This window comes from Oryctolagus cuniculus, chromosome 5, assembly GCF_964237555.1.
Source record: "Oryctolagus cuniculus chromosome 5, mOryCun1.1, whole genome shotgun sequence".
Classification (NCBI taxonomy): Eukaryota; Metazoa; Chordata; class Mammalia; order Lagomorpha; family Leporidae; genus Oryctolagus; species Oryctolagus cuniculus.
The window spans coordinates 3,965,616-3,986,042 of record NC_091436.1 but is presented as its reverse complement, the minus strand read 5'-3'; the positions used below and the strand labels follow the sequence as shown (position 1 = coordinate 3,986,042).

At 36.2% G+C, this 20,427-nt stretch overlaps 1 long non-coding RNA gene across 4 annotated transcripts in view; it reads left to right on the top strand.

The window, feature by feature from the left end:
• The first annotated feature begins 8,929 nt into the window (after positions 1–8,929).
• LOC103349951 (uncharacterized) overlaps positions 8,930–20,427 on the top strand; it is a 39,811-nt gene continuing 28,313 nt past the window's right edge. The window contains exons 1-4 of one of the 4 annotated variants that reach the window (XR_011388419.1): positions 8,934–9,137; positions 9,510–9,620; positions 11,684–11,822; positions 13,883–14,387. This is a non-coding gene — a long non-coding RNA (uncharacterized lncRNA). Of the gene's footprint in view, positions 9,138–9,509; positions 9,621–11,683; positions 11,823–13,882; positions 14,388–20,427 lie in introns of those variants that run through there. The other 3 variants (XR_007923125.2, XR_007923122.2, XR_007923123.2) reach the window with 3 other exon arrangements.

Below are 20,427 nucleotides of genomic sequence, written 5' to 3'. Positions count from 1 at the left end.
CAGTTGTAGCATCTCCTTTTTTTGTCTATGAGTATTTTTTGTTTTAATCTTCTTTTCAAATAATTAATTTTTATACACTGATGCTTTATATATTTAATTTATATTTCTTTCATTTCTGTTCTTATCTTTATTAATTATTTCTTCTGGTTTAGGTTTGACTTGTTAACTTTCTAGATCCTTGATATGCATATTTAGGCTGTTCAGTCTATATATTTATACGTTTTGATGTAGAACATTTTGCTGTAACCTTACCTGTTGGTACTGTTTTAGCTGTATTCCATAAATTTTGATATGTTGTGTTTCCATTTTCAATTATTTCAGAAATTTTAAAATTACTCTTTGATTTATTCAGTGACACATTATTCTTTCAGGAGCATATAATCATTTCCATGTATCTATATAGTTGTTAGTTACTTTTTTATTGACACCCAATTTTATGTCATGTTGTCAGAAAAAGGTTTACATGATAGAATTTTAACACTTTTGAGGTTTTTTTAGGCATGTTATGATCTAAAATATTGTCTAGTAGAGAATGTCCCATATACTGATGATGAAAAGAAAGCACGCTGTGTGGCTTTTGTATAGAATGTTCCGTAAATGTCTGTTAGGTTCATTTTGTCTATACTATAGTTCAATTCTGATGTTTCTATGTCTTCTTTTTTTTAATTTCAAAGATCTATCCAGCAATGAAAGTGGGTTGTTCATGTTCTCCAATATAATTTCACTGGAGCTATCTCTCCCTGTAGACCTAACAGCACTGTTTTATAAAAATTTGGTGTTCTAGTATTACATGCACATATGTCTGCATTGATCACACCTTCTTGTTGAAGTCATCAGTTGCTCATTAGTTAGTGACCTTCTTTGTCCTTTTTGACAGTTTTTGTTTCACAGTCTGTTTTGTTTGATGTGAGTATAGCTACTTCTGCTTGAATTGGTCTCTGCTTGCATGGAGTATCTTTTTCCATCTGTTCACTTTCAGTTTCTGTGTGTTATTGTCTGGTGAAGTGACTTTCTCAATGGCATAATGTCATTGGGTTCCGTTTGTTAATCCATATATTCACTGCATATTTTCATTGTAGAATTCAGTCATTTACATTCAAAGTTGCTGTGGATTGGTATTTACAAGTGCTGTAACTTACAAAAAAGTCCTTCTCTTTAGTTTGAATCCTCTTTTTTTTTTCTTGTGAGTATTGCATGTTTTCATGTTTTTAGGTTGAGATTTTTTTGTGTGTGTGAATCCATTCTATTTGTGATGAATTCTTTGTCTTGGAGTTCTTTCATGAAATACAACTTCACTTGGTAAAGAATTCTTTATTACTAATTATTTTTCATTGATAACTAGGAGTACGTCTTCTACACCCTCTTGGCCTGCAAATTTCTGTGGTTACATCTGTGATTATTCAAATGAAGGCACCCTCATAGTGACTTTTCAACTGCCTATTGCAGATTTTATAATTTACTTTGTGTTGTGTTTTGTGAGTCTGACTATAATGTATTGTGGTAAATATCTTCTCTGTTTGTATTTATTTATAACTTAGATTGGATGTTCATTTCTTTCTTCAGATTGAGGAAGTTGTTTTTTACTATTTCCTTGAATAGTCTTTCTATGACTTTCTTCTTCTATATCACAGGAGTTTCCAGATTTTTCAAAATTAGTTTCTTTAATGGTATTCCAAAGGTATTGGAGCCTGTCTTCATGTTTTTTCCCCCTTTTTAATCTGCTTTTATTTTTGTCCACCTGGGATATCTAAAAAGCCTTGTCTTCAAGTTCAAATATTCTTTTTTCTGCTCAAAATAGCAGAAGAAAAATGAAAGTTTCAACTGTATTTTTTATTTGACATATTGAATTTTGAATTGACAAGATTGCTGTTTGTTTTATTCAACATCTTTATCTCTTTGTTGAATTTCTCATTCACATGATACATTCCTTTTCTAATTTCCTTTTACTACATACTTGTATCCCTTTTTATCTCTTTGATTATCCCTATAGCAATTCTTTTGAAGTATTTATTAGGAATTTCATCAATGTCCTATTCTTGGGAATATACTTTTAGCCAATATCACATTTCTTTTCTATTATCACATTGCCTTACCTTTAACTACTTCTTGTGTCCTTGTGTTAAGATGTGGGCATCTCATACATTAGTTGTCTCTTGCTTTATGAAGAGTAATTTTCAAGTACTTAGGACTATTCCTGAGGATGTGTCTTTGAGTGTCAGTTTGGTAGGCTTCTTTGGCTTTAGTTCCACTTGGATGATGCTGACATGTAGAATCTCTATACCCTCTTCCGTTGTTATCACAGCGGTGGCAGGGATGGGGGAGGGCAGTCTCCTTTGATTGCTAGCAGGGTGTATATGTCCAGTGGCATTGTTCAAGGTCATAGCAGTAATTGGGCCAAGTCCAGAATGTGTATGAGTAACTTCCTGGACCAACTAAGCTAGGTTTGGCATGAGAAGGGGGAATGGTAAGGTCAGAAGCCAGGGCTGCAACCAAAGCCAAGGTGAGATGAGCTTCTGGAAAAAAAAAGAGGTATTAATGAAAGGAGGAAGACAGAAATGTAACCTACTATGGAGTGAATTTGGAAGTACAATATATTACGTTTTATGAATGATCTGGTTTATTTCAATTATCATGATAATTTATAGAGATAAGTATTATTTCCATTCTGTAGATGAGAATAGTAAGGCTCACCAAACCTTACATGAGCAGCTGGTGAAGTTAGCATTGTCCTTAGAGGGGAAAAAAAAAAAAAAAAAAAGCAGAGCCTGTGCTTCAGACGCCTTCATTACAGGCTTTCTCTAGTCCCAGCTCTGCAAATAAGGAATGCGTGACTATCAGAAAAGGGATAAGCCTACTTGCGCTCTGGGTTGCTGTCTCTTCAAAAGTTTTGGCTTTGTGTGCAGGTAGGAGTCTTCATATGTATGTACATAATGTTTTTCTTGGCTCAACCTGGAGTTGGAATTAAGAGGAGTTAGTGTTAGGCCAAGATCTTGGGGAGAACTCTGAAGATTTTTTATTGAATCCTAGACTTCAGTTCTTATAAAGCTTTATTTAACAAGGTAGTAGTTATTTAAAATTCTGGTAGATTGGTTTATATTTTTTTTATTCACAAATGCATTTTATATACATAAATAAGCATTTTGGGTCTTAGGAGTGGTAGGACTGAGTAGAGTCTCAGTGGAAAAACCAGTCTTAAAACAAGTCTGTTAACCTCCAAGATCTAACAATTCTATGACTAAATCTGATTTATCTCCACCCTTTCCCTTTGTGGAAGAAATATGTGGAAGTTCTATCAGTTCAAATCAACACCTCCTTTATTTTCCTTTTTCCTACCTAAAATATGGAAATTCCACATAGGATCTTTTTTCATAGCATTCCAATTTACCCCAAGGAATGAAATCTGAACACCTCACCATGCCAGTGCTATAAACAATAAACAGAACTTGGCCACATCTCACATCTTTCCTGTAGCTCATTCCATATTCCCTTTCCAATTCTAGGCTCCAATATTTTGCAGCCAAAAAACTCATTTGTTTTTCTTCACCAGGTTATAACCAAACCCAGTAGAATCTAAACGAATTGTTGTTTATTCACAAAATACTTATTGGATATTATAGTTCATGTAAACCTCAAATAAAGTTAAGTCATTTTCACAACAGAGATAGATTAATTTGGGTGCAAGAAAATCTTTTATAGAATTCCAGACCTCTATTTTAAGGAATGTGATCTTGTACAAATTTTGAAGACAAAAAATCCCAGACATCAAGATATCAAGAATGCTGTGTCAAAAAACAATTTACAAGGCTGGAACTGAGGCATGATGGGTTAATCCACAACATGGGTATCCCTCTTAGGTGCCAACTGAAATGCCAGTTGCTCCATTTCCAATCCAGCTCCATGCTATTGTTCCTGGGAAAGCAGCAGATGGTGGCCCAAGTGCTTGGGTCCCTGCACCCATAAGGGAGACCCAGATGAAGCTCTTGGCTTTGGCCTAGCCTAGTCCTGGTCATTAAAACCATCTGCAGAGAGTGAACCAACAGATCAAAAATCTCACTCTCTCTCACTCATTCTATATATATAACTCTGCCTTTCAAACAAATAAAATAAATCTTTTAAAATATTAACAAATCCAGAACATTAACAGGATTTTTAGAATAATCTTAATTTGTTTTTTAGATTTTCTTTATTATATAATAAATTATGGAATTGTATGCTTTAAAATTAGAGAAAGTTTTTAAAATAAGAATACATGAAGAACAAGTGCCACGGTTAAGTTGATTGGTTTTTATATTTTACATTCAGTGATATCCAGGATTCAAGGAAACATGCTGTGCTTTCACGATTTGTCTTAGCCTAGAGGAAAGTCCTGCAGTGTGTGGGGGAGGGTAGGCAGAATGCACTCCTACAGCAGTGAAGCAGCACTCAGGAATTCAGCACATTATTTTCATCTGTAATTTAATATTTAATCATGGAAACAAAAAAGGCCACTAACTTTTCCCCATTAACCACATCATTAAAATTTTTACTTAGTAATTCCTAATATATGAGAATATCCTCAAGTTTGGGTGCACTTTAAGTTGGTTGGATCACTTCTGCTGATTTGATGCAAGAATTTTTTTATGTATGATTTATTTAAATCACATTTGTTTTCTATTCTCTCTTCTTTGCTGTACCAAAATGACTAGGTAGCATTTCTAGATCTAACTGTTTTTATTTAGTATGTAACTGTACAGAATTTCGTTTTAGAGTATCCGGTGGTGAAGCAATCTGAGCCTGCCTGGGTTGTTTAGATGTTGTAGGTGTTTAGTTTGTAAATTAAATTAATCTAAGTGAAATAGTGCTGTTCAGTTTCTCTGTTTCACTTGAATTAGCATTAGCAATTTCTGACTTTCTGGTACTTGTTCTGCTGCAACTACATTGCGAGTTTTATGAAAAACGGGTTCTCCACAGCATCCCTCATGACACACAACGCCCGTGAGTTTTATGAAAAACGGGGTTCTCCACAGCATCCCTCATGACACACAACACCCGTGAGTTTTATGAAAAACGGGTTCTCCACAGCATCCCTCATGACACACAACGCCCGTGGTGTCTGTTGTGATGCCGCTTTCCTTTAACCTCCATGTTGGTGTTTGTTTTCTTCATCAGTCTGCTAGAAATGTTTCTCTGTGTAAACAAGCTTTTAAAAGAGCAGGCATTTGGTTTTAATAATTTTTATGTATGCTTCTGTTCTTAATTCCACTGATTTCTCCTCTAGGCTTTTAGGTTTCTATTATGGCTGTTAAGATCTGTCCAAAGTTGCCTTGTTGTTCACTTCATGATCATTTCTTCTTTTTCATGTCCTTTCCTTTGGCTTTTCTCATATATTATGACACCTGTGGTGCATATGGTTTTCCTTAGTTTTATCTTACTTGGGATAAAATTTCTGCTTCAGCTAGGGCACGGCTCATTTTTTTAAAATAATACTGTGAAAATTCTTTGCTAATAGAACATTATTTTAAATTCAAGCATATTTAAGGCATTTCATACATACAATTTTAAGCACATAATGATAGTTCCTTTCTTTCTCTTCTCTCTCTCTTTCATCCTTTCTTTCGCTTTCTCTTTCTCCTTTTAATTTCTGCAATGCATAATTTCAATTTACATTATAACAAAGGCTTAATTATCAACTAAATAGAGTTCAACAAGTAGAAAGTGGAAAGACTACAGTTCAACAGGAATATAGACAAGAGCTATAAACACTAATGAAATCTCAAAATGTCAATGTCACTCATATACATTATATTTTTTGTATCTTATGTATTAGCTACCACGAATCAGAGGACACATCAAAGCATTATTATAATCCATTTTCTCCCTATTCTGATTCCGGAGCTCCTAAGCACATAAATTAAAATGACTATATGAACCCATTGCAAAATTCTTTTGTATTTCATTTCAATTTTAAAACTTACTCTGTCACATTTTACTTTCTATTTTTTTCTGTTGGATTTCTTTTGATTTTCTTAGTTTTCTTTCCACAATATGAACTCTGTTACTAAACTTGTTCATTGACTTTTAATTTCTTTTATTTCTGAGATAAACATAAATTCTCATAAAGTTGCAAGAAATAATACGATATATGGACATCTATAACATATTAGTTAATTTTTCCAAAAGTTGATTGTGATATCTTACAAGTATTGGATACAATACTACAGCTATGAGATTTATAGTAGTACAAATTACTGAATTTACTCAAATTTAACAAGTCTTATTGCAGTGTATGCGTGTGTTTTGAGAATGTGTACTTACATGCAATGTAATCTTATACATAGAATCATGTGGACACCACCATTTGAACATACAGAACAACTCTGTCAGAAGGATTCTTCCTGCTACTCTTGTAGACAGAAAGAATTTCCTCACCAGTATCCAATAATACCTAATCTATCCTCATTATGGAGCTGAAATATTTATTTCATAATTTGTATTATAATTCAATACTATTTTATCTTGTTGCCAAATTAATCCAGTTTTTACCATGGATTTTTAGCTGACTCTTGTCTTTTTAACATATCCTCATTCCTTTTGGATATTTTTAAGACATCCTTACTTTCTGGTACTACAGTTTGCAACAATTCATTTTCTAAGAGCGTATGCTATGTCTGTGTTAGATTTGGTTTGTGTTGTCATATTAAGTCTTCTGATGTAGGAACAAGGGTGTTTTCCTATTTATTTGGGTCTTCTTTAATTTCTGTCTACAAAGTTTTTCAGTTTTCTGTTTTCAAGCTTTGTAATTATATTAAAGTTAATCCTAATTACTTCTTTTTGATGTTATTATAAATGAAATTGTTTTCTTAATTTTATTTTGGAGAAGTTTACTGTGTAACTGTATAGAAATGCAAATGCAAATGCTATTAGAATTTGAATATTTTATATGGTAATTGCTGAAATAATTGATTAGCTTTAATTGGTTCCTTTGTGATTTCTTTAGAGTGATCATAAGATCCTATCACCATGGCCGGCGCCTTGGCTCACTAGGCTAATCCTCCGCCTAGCGGCGCCGGCACACTGGGTTCTAGTCCCGGTCGGGGCGCTGGATTCTGTCCTGGTTGCTCCTCTTCCAGGCCAGCTTTCTACTGTGGCCAGGGAGTGCAGTGGAGGATGGCCTAAGTGCTTGGGCCCTGCACCCCGTGGGAGACCAGGAGAAGCACCTGGCTCCTGCCATAGGATCAGCACGGTGCACCCGGCCGCAGCGTGCCGGCTGCTGCGGCCATTGGAGGGTAAACCAACGGCAAAGGAAGACCTTTCTCTCTGTCTCTCTCTCTCACTGTCCACTCTGCCTTTCAAAAAAAAAAAAAAAAAAAAAAAAAAAAAAAAAAAAAAGATCCTATCACCTGCAAAACAGAGATAACTTTACTTCTTCCATTCCGATCCAAGTTTTTTCTTGAAGTTTAACTTTGGTTGGAGCATCCAGAAATACTGAATGATGGTGCAAAGAGTCGTCACCATCTCCTGGTTTCTGATCAGGAAATGAAATGATTTCGAATTATAACATAGTTTGATGGATCTGGGATTTTGTTTTTGGATTGCATCAGATTGGGAAGTTTCTGTCTATTTCTAATTTTTGAGCATTTTATGATGAAAGAATATTGGGTTTTGCAACATTTTTATGTATCTATTGAGATAATGCTATTTATTATTTCCTTTGTTCTAAGAATATATTACTTTGATTGTTTCTGAATGTTGAACCACCCTTCAATCCTATGACAAATCTTACTTGTGCAAGCTTTATAATCTTTTTGATAAACTGCTGTATTCAGTTTGATGTGATTTTGTTTAGGATTTCTGCATCTAATTCAAAAGGGATAATAGTCAACAGTTTTCTTGTGATAGTTTGGTATTAGGTAACACTAATTTCATAAAATGAGCTTAAAAAATTCTTCCTTCTCCTGTATTGGTGTTAATTCTTCTTCAAATAATTGGCATAATTCATGAATAAAGTTATTTACGCTTGCATTTTTCTTTGCATGAGGCTTATTTATTTATTTTTTTTAATATTCAGTCTCCATACTCATTGTGGGCATATGCATGCTTTCTATTTGAGTCAATTTTGGTAGTTTGTATTTTTATAGGAATTTGTGCATTTCATCTATATTATTAAACCTGCTGGCACACACTTGTTTAAAGTGTTTGTTACAATCTATTTTATTTCTGCAGCATCATTAGTAATTTCCCTTTCTCATTCCTGAGTTTGGTCAGTTGAAACTTCTCTCCTTTTGTTTGCTAGGCATGTCAATTTGGTTGATATTTAAAATTTTCTGGCTGTGTTGATTTTCTCTATTGCTTTCTAGTTTGTAGATGTGGTGAACAGTTATAATCTGTTAGCTTCAGTAATGTAGATATTCTTCATAAGGCTTCAATCATATGGAAGTCCTAAGAGCAAATCCAAGATTCATCTCGGAAGAAATTCTGGGTTACAACTATAGCCCCAGTTCCTGCCTGAGTTTCCAGCCTGTGGGCACAGTCTGTGGATTTCAACTTGCCAATCCTCACAACCTTGTGAGCCAATTCAAACATACACACGTACATATGTACGTCATCAACAGGATCCTATTGATTCTGTTTCTCTTAAGAACATTGATTCATACTGGTTCACACCACATATATTTACCAACTTATTTTTGCAGTTATGAAGATCCCTTAGCTGAAATTATTGCTCTGAAATGGCCTAACAGAGCTTCTTAAAGTCATATCATTACTATGCTTTTAATTTGGCATTCTATATTAAATAAAAGCTTTATTGCCCTTCCATTTATTTATATTTGTATTCTTATATCAATATAAATAACACGGAATGCAATCTGTTACTGATATTTATTTTTATGCTCAAGTTGTGTCAGATTTGGCCAATGGAATTTTTGGCAGACCTGATTGTTCTATTCTTATTTAAGCACTTTCATGCCAAAGAGAATGATGATGCAGGGACAATGTCTAGTACTCACTTCTCACTCATGAAAATAAAAATTTCTGTAAGGATTCTGATAAGTTTAGGTTAACAGTACCTTCTAGAAACAAAGAACATGTTGCCAGGAGTGCTCACAGATACTGAATTATTGTTATTGCCTTACGCTTTTGGACAGAGTTCAAACCAAGTACTTTGTGTGCAAGTGTTGTCCTTGGTTTGCTTCTATCATATTATTGTTGTGGTTTTGTGAATTGATGTTTATTAAGATCTACTTACATGCTTCTCGTCTTTCCTCTAACTCATACACTTAATCTGCAATCACTTCTCCACTTCCTCAAGAAAGCTTCTCTGATTGGGACCTGGTGAAAAAAACAATCATAATCTAGCTTGCCTGAAAATACAGGATTCTAAAAGTTTTCTTTGAAGATAGATGTGCCAAAAAAGAAGTGTCTAGACTGATAGTGTACCAGGGTATCTGCCACTTCTATAACTGGGGCTGAAAACCTGTTCATCAATTTGTTCTGATCAGTTTATAAGTTACCTGATTTTCTCTTTACAGATTTTATGATTGATTGGTTTCTGATACTCTGTAATTTCACTGAAACACACCTCCATGAACATTGAATGTTTTCTGACTGAAACTCAGGGGACTCCCTAAGTGCGTATGTTGGTATGTTTCAGTAAACCTGTGAAGTTGTGAGTGGCATCTGATTAGTTCTCCTCTCTATTCTTTCTGGAGTCCGGATGCTATGTATGCTGGGCCTTCTCTCACTGTTCTGTGAATCTCTTTTCTTCTTTCATATGTACTCTCTCCCTTTTGCAGAACACATACTGCATAATATCCTGTGGTCCATATAATTCTCTCAATTTTTCACAATTTTTCTCTAGTTGTGCTAATTTTGTCCCATTTAATTTCTATTGTAATTTTACTTTAGAGTTTGTGCCTGATTTATAGTTGTTGATTGTCACATATTATATTCTAGTTTTTCTTCATAATATTTGTCAGTTTTACTTCCTTAACATATCAAGTATACATTGCATACAATGATTTTAAAATCTGTAGTGAATGTGTGCTTTTCCTGGTAGCTGAAAATAGTGTCTTTTTATTCTTAAATTTAGAGATTTTGTGTGAGGGTTTTTTTTTTTGTTTTTGTTTATGTTCCTTATAGCTCAAAATTCTCAGTCAGAAAGCAGATTTCAAGTATGTTTCTTCCAAGTAGGTCTCTTTCACTTTCTGTCTCTCTCTCTCTCTCTCTCTCTCTCTCTCACTCTCTTTAATTTTGCTTCTGTGAGGGGCCAGGAGGCACTGCCAGCCCAATATTAACATAAACTAAATGTTCAGCTTGGATGTGAAGTCAAGAGTGTTTCTGTTTTATCTGTAAAATGTACCACCTATCAGATTAAGAACATTTCTTTGATTCCAATTCTCACTCTCTTCTCTCCTGTAATACATGGCTTCATAAATTTATTTGACTCATGAGAAACTGGTAAATATACCTGGGGATAATTCTGACTTCAGAGTTTGCTTGCCCTGTGGTTTCATGATTTATTTTTGTCTCTGGCCAGGATGTTATGTAAGAATCTTTAAATCCTTGCTTTAAATTGTAGCTTAGTAGAAGTGAATTTAATCTACCGTTCCTTGACATCCAACATGTTGTTGATATTTATGGGCTAGCAGGCTTATTTATAACAATGTATTTAACAAAACAATTTTTATATTTTATGTAAATATTTATATACACAAACTATTGCAATAGAAAATTATATTAACAATGCTAGTTACCATATATTTCATAAAGACTTTAAATGTTTTAAATATTGAAATGTGGAATGTGTATTTTAAATTATATTACTGTACCCCTGGGCATGGTGACATAGGTTGTAACTAATAAACTGTACAAGCATGAATATTTATATGCAAACATAAGCATGCATATTTAATCATGGTGCTTCTTCTGATTATTCCAACACTGAATGAATTAAAATACATTCCCAGGATCAGAACCTTGACTATTTATGGAGACTGTAGTGAGAATTCATTGCCTTACTTGTGCAACACCCAAGAGAAATCCCCTCTGTCAAGAGTTTCACATCCATTTTAGGAACACATTCACCATGTTCAACCCAGGAACATTATTTCTTTGGAACAACATTCAGGAAGATGCCCCTGGGAAATACAAAAGGCAAATCATAAAGTTTAAAGGATTGCTTTAAAAAGTTGAAGAAGTAAAGACTGTGTTCAGTTGCTAAGATTGTTTGGTGGTAGCTCCATGCATTTTCTTTAGTTGGCACAGTTAGGCTTTGCTTATGTTCAGAGAAATCCAGAAACAGTTGGAATATAGAGCAGAGAGCCAGAACACAATAACTTTACTCCATATACAGATTTGGTCTTGTGGGCTCCCTCTGAGAACTTCAGCATGTTCTGCCTTGGAGTGTGTGTGTGGATGTTTCTGACCCACCACACACAGCAGTAAACCCAGCGCTTGGTCTCAGCCCACATGCACAGCACTACATCACAGTTCCAAGCCAAGAACAGGAGGACAAGGGTTATAAATGCTTATCGCCCAGAGACAGAGAAAACACTCTGGATCTTAGAAAGATGAGAGTTTGTTTTCTGCTTTAAAATATCTCTTAGGGGCCAGCATGTGGCATAGTGGGTAAAGCTGCCACCTGTGTTGCCAGCATCCCATACAGGACTCAGTTCACGTCTCAGCTATTCCCCTTCCAACCTAGCTCCGTGTTCATGGCCTAGTAAAGCAGCAGAAGATGGCCCAAGTGTTTGGATCCCTGTTGCCCTTGTGAGAGACCTGGATGAAGCTCCTGGCTCCTGGCTTTGCCCTGGCCGCTGCTGGATGTTGTAGCCATCTGGTAAGTAAGCCAGCACACAGAAGATTTCTCTCTCTCTCTCTCTCCCTATAAATCTTTTTAAAAAATCTTTTAAAATGCTAAATGTGATATATGATTAGACATTTTGAATGCAACTTTTTCTTTAAAATCTTATGAATTTTATATTTTAGCACAAAGACATAGAATTTGACCAAAGCTACACAGTTAGCAAATGCAATAGCTTTTCTCATGTTTTCCATTGCCATAACTTCATATACTGTATTCAAATAAAGTCAGAGTTCAATGTACAAACCATGATAAAACCTTACATTCATATATTATTTGAAAACATTTGTAGACTACTTTGTCCATGACTACAAATGCTAATAAAACCAAATGAGTTTTGAATGAAGGTGCAGAAGCATTCAATGGAGAAGATCATCTTAAACAAATATGCACACACAGGAAAAAATAAAAAAAGAAAACACTCATTAAAGCTTACTTTTTGTAGAAAAGTTAATTTATAGACCCAAATGTGAAGTATAAACTGTGTCTTCAGACAACACAGGAAGAAACCATTGCACATAGGATGAAGCAGAAATAGTACACATGAAACCAAAGGCCCAATTTATCAAACACAGAACAAATACAATGGTGTTCACCAACATTAAAATCTTTTGCTCTGTGTAGACTTATTTAAGAGGATGTGAAGGGAAAACAAAGACTGGGAGAAAACATTACCAAATCACTTATCCTGTAACATATCCTGTGGAGTATTTATTACATTGTACATTCATTACAGATATACACATATATGTATATGTATAAGTGGATATATATATATATATATATACACATAGTTTCTAAATGTAACATTCTAAATTTAACATCAAGAAAATAAGCAATCACATTAGAATATGAACAAAAATCTTGAGAGATATTTCAACCATGGAAGAGGATACACAGTTGCAAATATTTATTTAAAAAGGTGTTCCCATTATTGTCTGTTAGGGAAACCCAAGTGTAAATTAGAATGAGATACTAATACGCTAATAGTTAAAGTAAAATATTGTTCGTTCACAGTAAACCATGTTATGATCAGGATGTAGAGAAATTCAAGCACAGTACATTTTTTGACACTCTAACATGTGCCTAACCACTTTGTAAAACAGTTTGGCTATTGGTGCTCGGGTATCTGCACTATGTAATGCAGAAATTATGTCCTTAGGGAATGAAAACAACTTCATACAAAATCCTAGAGTAAGTCATGATCTTCCTTAATGTTTGTGTAGTTTACTTAGGACTCTATAACTTGGTAACATGTCCCACACAAAATCATGAACACAGTTGTCCATAGTGGTAGGATGATATTTCAAAAATTCATGGTAAATGGAATTAAAATGTTAGGTTATCTGGTGCAAAAACATGAAAGTCATGCAGCTTTTTCATAGCATACATTTTTCATGAACTTTTTAACAACCCTTATTTATCTTGATTTTAAAATGGTTTTGTGTAGCAGTCACTGTGTCATAGAATGGTAAGCCTCCACTAGCAGTGTCAGCATCCAATATGGGCCCTGGGTTCCAGTCCCAGCTGCTCCACTTCCCATCCGGCTCCTAGCTAATGAGCCTGTGCTCCTGGGAAAGCAGTGGAGGGTGGCCCAAATGTTTGGGCCTTTGCACCCACATAGGAGACAGGGAAGAGGCTCCAGGTTCTTGGTTTTGGCCTGGCACAGCCTCAGGTGTTGTGGTTCCTTAGGGTAGTGGACCAGGAGATAGCATATATATTCATATATATCTATACATAGATATATATATATCTCACCTTCTCCCTCCGTATTTATGCCTTTCAAATAAATGAATAAATCTAGAAAAATTATTTTACACGAAATAAACATCTTACAATGCCAAATTTGTATCAAATGAAAAACAGACAAATTAAAATTAATGGCATGTCTGTAAAAGAAGTATTATCTATAATAAAAAGTATGAAATTATGCTAAAATATAGAACCTAAACAACACTATATTAAGTGAAAGAAGCCAGTCATAAAGGAGTAGATTTGTTTTTCAATTTTTAAAATTTGTTTTATTTATTTGAAAGGTAGAGTTGCAGAGAGAGGAGGAGGAGGAATAAATGGTGGAAGAGAGAGAGAGAAGGAATCGTCCATCCACTGGCTCACTCCCACAATGGCCACAACAGCTGAGGCTGGGCCAGGCCGAAGCCAGAAGCTTCAGGAGTCTCTCCCAGATCCCCACATGGGTGCAGGGGCCAACGTACGTGGGCCACCTTCTGCTGCTTTCCCAGGTACATCAGCAGGGAGCTGGATCAGAAGTTGAGCAGTGGGGCCAGCACTATGGCGCATGGGTTAATACCCTGGCCTGAAGTGCCAGCATCCCTGATGGATGCTGGTTCGAGGCCTGGCTGAAGAAGGAGATTTTGAATAATTCTATTGATCTGAGATTTCTGAAACAGAAAAATTCATAGATTTTTGATTGCTTGTGGGGATTGGGTTTCTTTTGGGGATGAAGAAATATTCTGTAGTTAGAATGTGGTGATGGTTGCCAAACTCTGTGAATACAATAAAATCCATCAAATTGTACCTTCTAAAAGTTATGACATTTATGACAGGAATTAGATCTTATTAAAGCTGTTAAAATAGTTTATATACTTAATCATTTCATTGTGATACACTTTTTGCAATGTCAAAATTGCAGTGAGAGAGACAATTCCATAATTACCAATGCTCAAATTGAGAGTAGAATTCACCAATATATGATAATTAGCATTACATCAATGTCAAATTCCTGGTTCTGATAATGTGCTATGGTTTTGTAAGATGTGTTCATTGGAGGAAGCTTGGTAAGAGACACATGAGAATAGATTGTTTTTAAATTTTTTTTTGAATTTCAATGTTTTTAAATTACAATACTTTTGAACATAGGACTATAAGGAAAGAATCTTTCTTTTTTTTTAAGAAAGGAACTTCCTGACATATTTGGAGCCAGCATTGTTATAGATCACAACCCAGTTGAATTCTGTGTTCCTGCTATTGCTGTTGGTTGGACATTTAGCTTTTGAACTTCAGCCTTGTAGTGGTTCAGTTATGCCCCAATCTGATCTCTTTGAACTTTGAAGTTCCAACTTTAGAAAACATTACCTTCAACATTTACAGAGATATTCAGTAAAGAATACTGTGGTTCTAAGTAACACAGCACTTACAGGTACACAGTGTACTAGGCATTGGAAAACAGATAATACAGGACTCAAGGTAGTGAATTAATGGAAAAGTAGAGGTTAATCATATAAGCAGCAGCCTATTAGATACAGATCAGCTATCTATTAAATACACATTGTTGTACCAGTGTTTTTTTTTTTAATACAACAAAATGGGTGTGTTGACATTGCATGTTCCTGAATAGAAATTTGTCATGTTTTACCCATGAGCCAGTCACTGAATCTCTGTGATCACGTGAGTTTGATGAAAAGAAAGGAAGCCCAAAGAGGAACCTGTTGGGTCTGCCAGTTCCAGAGCACGTTTGGCAGTTACAGGGCAGTGCCACCACTGAGTTAGAAGGGCTATCACAGTCATTGAGCTGTGCTGACACACCATCCAGGCAGCATCTGGTGCTTTATTTCAAATGAATGCCCGCATTTCCCTGTGAATGTGCTTGTGTGTGATGAATTATGTGGGCTGTCTTGATTTCCCACAGCTCCTTCGAAGGAGAGGACACTACTTTTTACAAACCCACTACTAGACTTTGTACCAGCTGAAGCCATCAGAGGCATGCAACAGAAATTTGAGTTTTACCCTGAAATCTTGCTCATAAGAAGTGATCATTAGCCCTATACAAGCTTAATGAAACATAGAAGAAATTTTCACTATGTACATGAGTATTTTTGGAATATTGACCAGATTTTATGAAGGAGCATTGCTATTGGAAAACTATTATCCTTGCTCCAAAGAAAGAGAAAGTCATCAAAACTGATTGTGAACCTCGTGCAGTTCAGAGAAAAGTCTCTCACTGTGCTGTGACTTATCCTCTTGTCTTTGGGTCCATTGGAAGGCAGTAGTCATGAACCACTGCATAATTGTTTGCAGGATGATCAGGGGATCAGAAACACATTTAGCATTAGAGCATTATATTCCTTTTGAAATGTATTAAATATTTCTCTATGACATTCTTCACAGATAGCATCTTAATTTTAGTATATTACATATTTATCATGCTTTATCGTAGGAAAATGGAGCTACTCAATAGAGAATAAGATATATTAATTATAAAGTAGCTATAACAATGCATTGACATAAAAGGAGGTATATATGGAAAATTTACAGATTACAACTTCATGTAGACAGAGATGAACAACTAACACAACACAAATAACTATGAATATATACATATGTTTTTCATTTTTCTTTTTTTCGATTTTTATTTAATAAATATAAGTTTCAAAAGTACAACTTTTGAATTATAGCAGCTTTTCCCCCCATAACCTCCCTCCCACCTGCAAACCATCCCATTTCCCACTCCCTCTCCCATCGCATTCACATCAAGATTCATTTTCAATTATCTTTATATACAGAAGATCAACTTAGTATATACTAAGTAAAGATTTCAACAGACTGCATCCACAAAGACACACAAAGTATAGAGTACTGTTTGGGTAGTAGTTTTAGTGTTAATTCACATAGTACAACATGTTATGGACAGAGGTCCTACATGTAGAGCAGGTGCACAGTGACTCCCGTTGCTGATTTAACAACTGACACTCTTATTTATGACGTCAGTAATCACCCGAGGCTCTTGTCATGAGCTGCCAAGGCTACGGAGGCCTCTTGAGTTCGCCAACTCTGGTCTTATTTAGACAAGGCCATAGTCAAATTGGAAATTCTCTCCTCCCTTCAGAGAAAGGTACCACCTTCTTTGATGGCCCGTTCTTTCCACTGGGATCTCCTCACAGAGATCTTTAATTTAGGTTTTTGTTTGTTTGTTTGTTTTGCCACAGTGTCTTGGCTTTCCATGCCTGAAATACTCACATGGGCTTTTATCAAGATCTGAATGCCTTAAGGGCTGATTCGGAGGCCAGAGTGCTGTTTATGGCATATGCCATTCTAATTGAAAATGAATCTTGATGAAGAATGGGATGGGAGAGGGAGTGGGAGATGGGATGGTTTGCAGGTGGGAGGGAGGTTATGGGGGGAAAAGCTGCTATAATTCAAAAGTTGTAATTTGGAAACTTATATTTATTAAATAAAAGTTGAAAAAAAAAAAACAAATGTGCTCCTCATCCAAAGACCTTTTTTTAAAGGTGTATTTATCTATTTATTTATTTATTTATTTTAATTCAGAGTTACACAGAGAGAAGGAAAGGCAGAGAGAGAGAGAGAGAGAGAGAGAGAGAGAGAGAGAGGTCTTCCATCCACTAGTTCACTCCTCAGTTGACCGCAACCGTCGGAGCTGCACCGATATGAAGCTAGCAGTCAGGAGCTTCCTTCAGGTCTCCCACGTGGGTGAAGGGGCCCACAGACTTAAACCAACTTCCATTGCTTTCCCAGGCCATAGAAAAGAACTGGATTGGAAGTGGAGCACCTGGGACACTAATCAGCCAGTACTGTAGGCGACAGCTTTACCTGCTACACCACAGTGCTGGCCCCCATCCAGAGACTTCTAACTAGCATTTTAACAATTTATTTATTTGAGAGACAGAGCGAGAGTGAGAGAGAGAGAGAGAGAGAGAGAGAGAAAGGGAGAGAGAGAGAGAACCTTCTAGTCACTGTTTCTTTTCCCCACTAACGTCCAAGACAGCTGAGACAGGGCAGGCTGCAGTAAGGATCTGGGAAATGCTTCAGGGTCTCCCACCTTGGTGGTTGGGACTCAAGTACTTGGGCCATCATCTGTTGCCTCGCAGGTGCATTAGCAGGCATCTGGGTCATAAGCAGAGCAGCCAGGGCCTGAACCACTGGGATGTGGGCATTTTAAGCAGCATCCTAACTGCTGCACGACGACACCCACACCAGCGTGATTTTCTTCTTTTTAATGAGAAGTGTCCTGCACTGTTTTCTTTGTACCTTCTGTGTATCTTTCTGGGTGATTCTTTTAACAATTTTCCCACTCATTTTTAAATAATTTGATTATGGTGGGCCTTGTTTGTCTGCTCATCATTCACTGAAATTCCTGCCCCATATTTTTATAGTTTTCACTAAATTTGGAAAAAAATCAGCCTTATAGATTAAAATACTTTTTACTATGATTGCAGGTATGCATTTATACATTTTTTGGCTTCTTGATGTCCCAAAGTTTGTTGATCTCTGGTCATTTTTTTGTTTATTCATTTTTTTTGTCATTGAGTTTCCTTTATGGAACTCTTGCTGCTATGTCCGTGAATTCACTTATCTTCCTTTTTTCCTGTAATATACAATGTGTTCTGAATCCCGCTCACTATATATCCCATGTCAGATCCTTTATGTCAGGTAGTTTATATCTCATCACTGTAAATTTGACTGAGTATCGCCTGCTTACCTCTCTTCTCCCCTCTCCCATCTGCAGAACTTGCTCAAAATAGCTTCTTTAGCATCCTTGTCCAATGATTCACAGTCTGCTCCTATGGCAGTGTTATTCTCCTCACTGTGAGTCATCTCTCTTGCTTTGTCCATGCCCAGTCATTCGGTACCTGATGTTTGACATCGTGAATTCTGTTTCGTGAGCGGCATTTTTGCCCTATCTGTTACCACATTTGGACTGTGTTCTAGGATTTGGACAAGCTGCTTGGGAACAGCTGACCTTCCCAGCGCTGTTAGTAAGCATTCTCACGTAAGAACAAATCTCCCTAACATGGCGGCAGTGTGGCTCTGTCCAGAGGGGATGGCCCCTGGGCACTCTGCTGTGCACCACACACACCATCGCAGGTCCCCTCACTCTGCCTGGTGAAAAGCACAACATGCCTGGCTCAGTGTACTCTTGGGATGGTCGTGGTGGTGGACAAAATGACCAGATTTTGCAGCACTTCGGATGCCTCTTAACCATCCCAGAAGACCACCCCTGTGAATCCTGTGCCCATATCAATCCATCGTCTCTCTTATGTTCCCCTCATCACATACAAAGTCTTGCCCTATGAGACAACCTGGGACTCCCAGGCTTCCAAGTTATGTATATGTTCTTCATCACACCAGAAATAGGAACATCCGAAACAAAGAAGTTAACGAGTCTAATAAATAAAAGCTGGGATGGGGTGGAATTCTGCTGAAGAAAGCTTTTATAGCTGTTTGATAGAGAACTCCTTCCTAACTCGTTCATATCTGTGACATAGATAAGTGATGTGATTATTCCCAACCCCTGGCAACTGAAACTTTATTGCACTCCCTAGAATCACACATAATTTTTTTTATTTCTCTGGTTGCATTCATATACTCTTCTTTATCACAGAAATCACATATTAGTCGTATTTATTTTCTATCTCAGTGCATTAAAATATACTTCTTTTCATAGAAAAGTGTTCAACTTCTGCCCCCTTTTTGAAGACTGATTCCTTTGTGTCTGTAACAATTATGACACAGAGTAGGGTTACTGTGTCAGAATGTGGCGATGCTTGTAGTTCTCAGTGGAGGTAAAAACACAGAGCATGAAGAGAAAATAGGACACAGAAGATGCATTCTTCTCCCTTAAAAGGACCAAGGAGTTCTGAGTGGCCTTCAGAAAAGCACACAGGGAGGTCCAGACAGAGCTCTCGCTATCGGAGCAGACATCCTGGCCACAGAGAGTGATCTCTGCCACTCTTCATGCACACCACTGTGCCCCTCACACAGGTGAGATACACACGAAAGAAATCCTGCATCTCCCACCTTTCTGAATTCTTAAAATAGTATTTTAACTATCTCCGTGACCTGGATTTAAGTGCTGAAAATGCCTTTGAAAATGTGTGGCAAGACAAACAGCTATGAGTGCCCCATTCTTGGAAATATGGATATAAAGAGATTTGAAATAATATTGTTGCAGGAAAGAAAGAATAAAGGAAAAATTTACTTCATCTTCATTATCTGCTACAGAAGTGATGAAAATAATGGATTGTGTATGTGTAGTGAGAAATATTGCTAAATATCAGCAAGCAATAAAAACAGGTTCAGATGACAACACAACAAATATTTGTGTAAGATGTAGGCTACAATAGAAAGGACTCTAACAGAAATTATAAAGGACATAATAGTCTTATATTTGTGTTATGTTTTCAAGAAATACAAAGTTGACTTTAGAGGCATACTTACTGTATTATATCCTTCTGTATTCAGCATTTACTGAATTGAGTATCTACTTGTATAACAAAAGTGTGATTATTTTCATGTCCAAGATTTTTTACTTCTTGAAGAACCTTTTCAAAATGTATTTCATATTTCTGCATGGCTGAAGAAATTTAAGTTCAAAGAAGCTAAGAAAATTGACTTACATCATATAACTAGAAGTGCCAGGGAACATTTTAGATATCACTATGGTGGCCTCCAAATTTCATATTGTTTTCCCCAAGGACATAGAGAAGAATGGAGTTCAAGACAATGGACCTCAATCTTTAGCACAATTAAGAACTTGAAGTTTCTCCACAGCACTGTTTATGCCTCCATCATACACATTGTGTTATGGTTATGGTATTCCTAGAAGT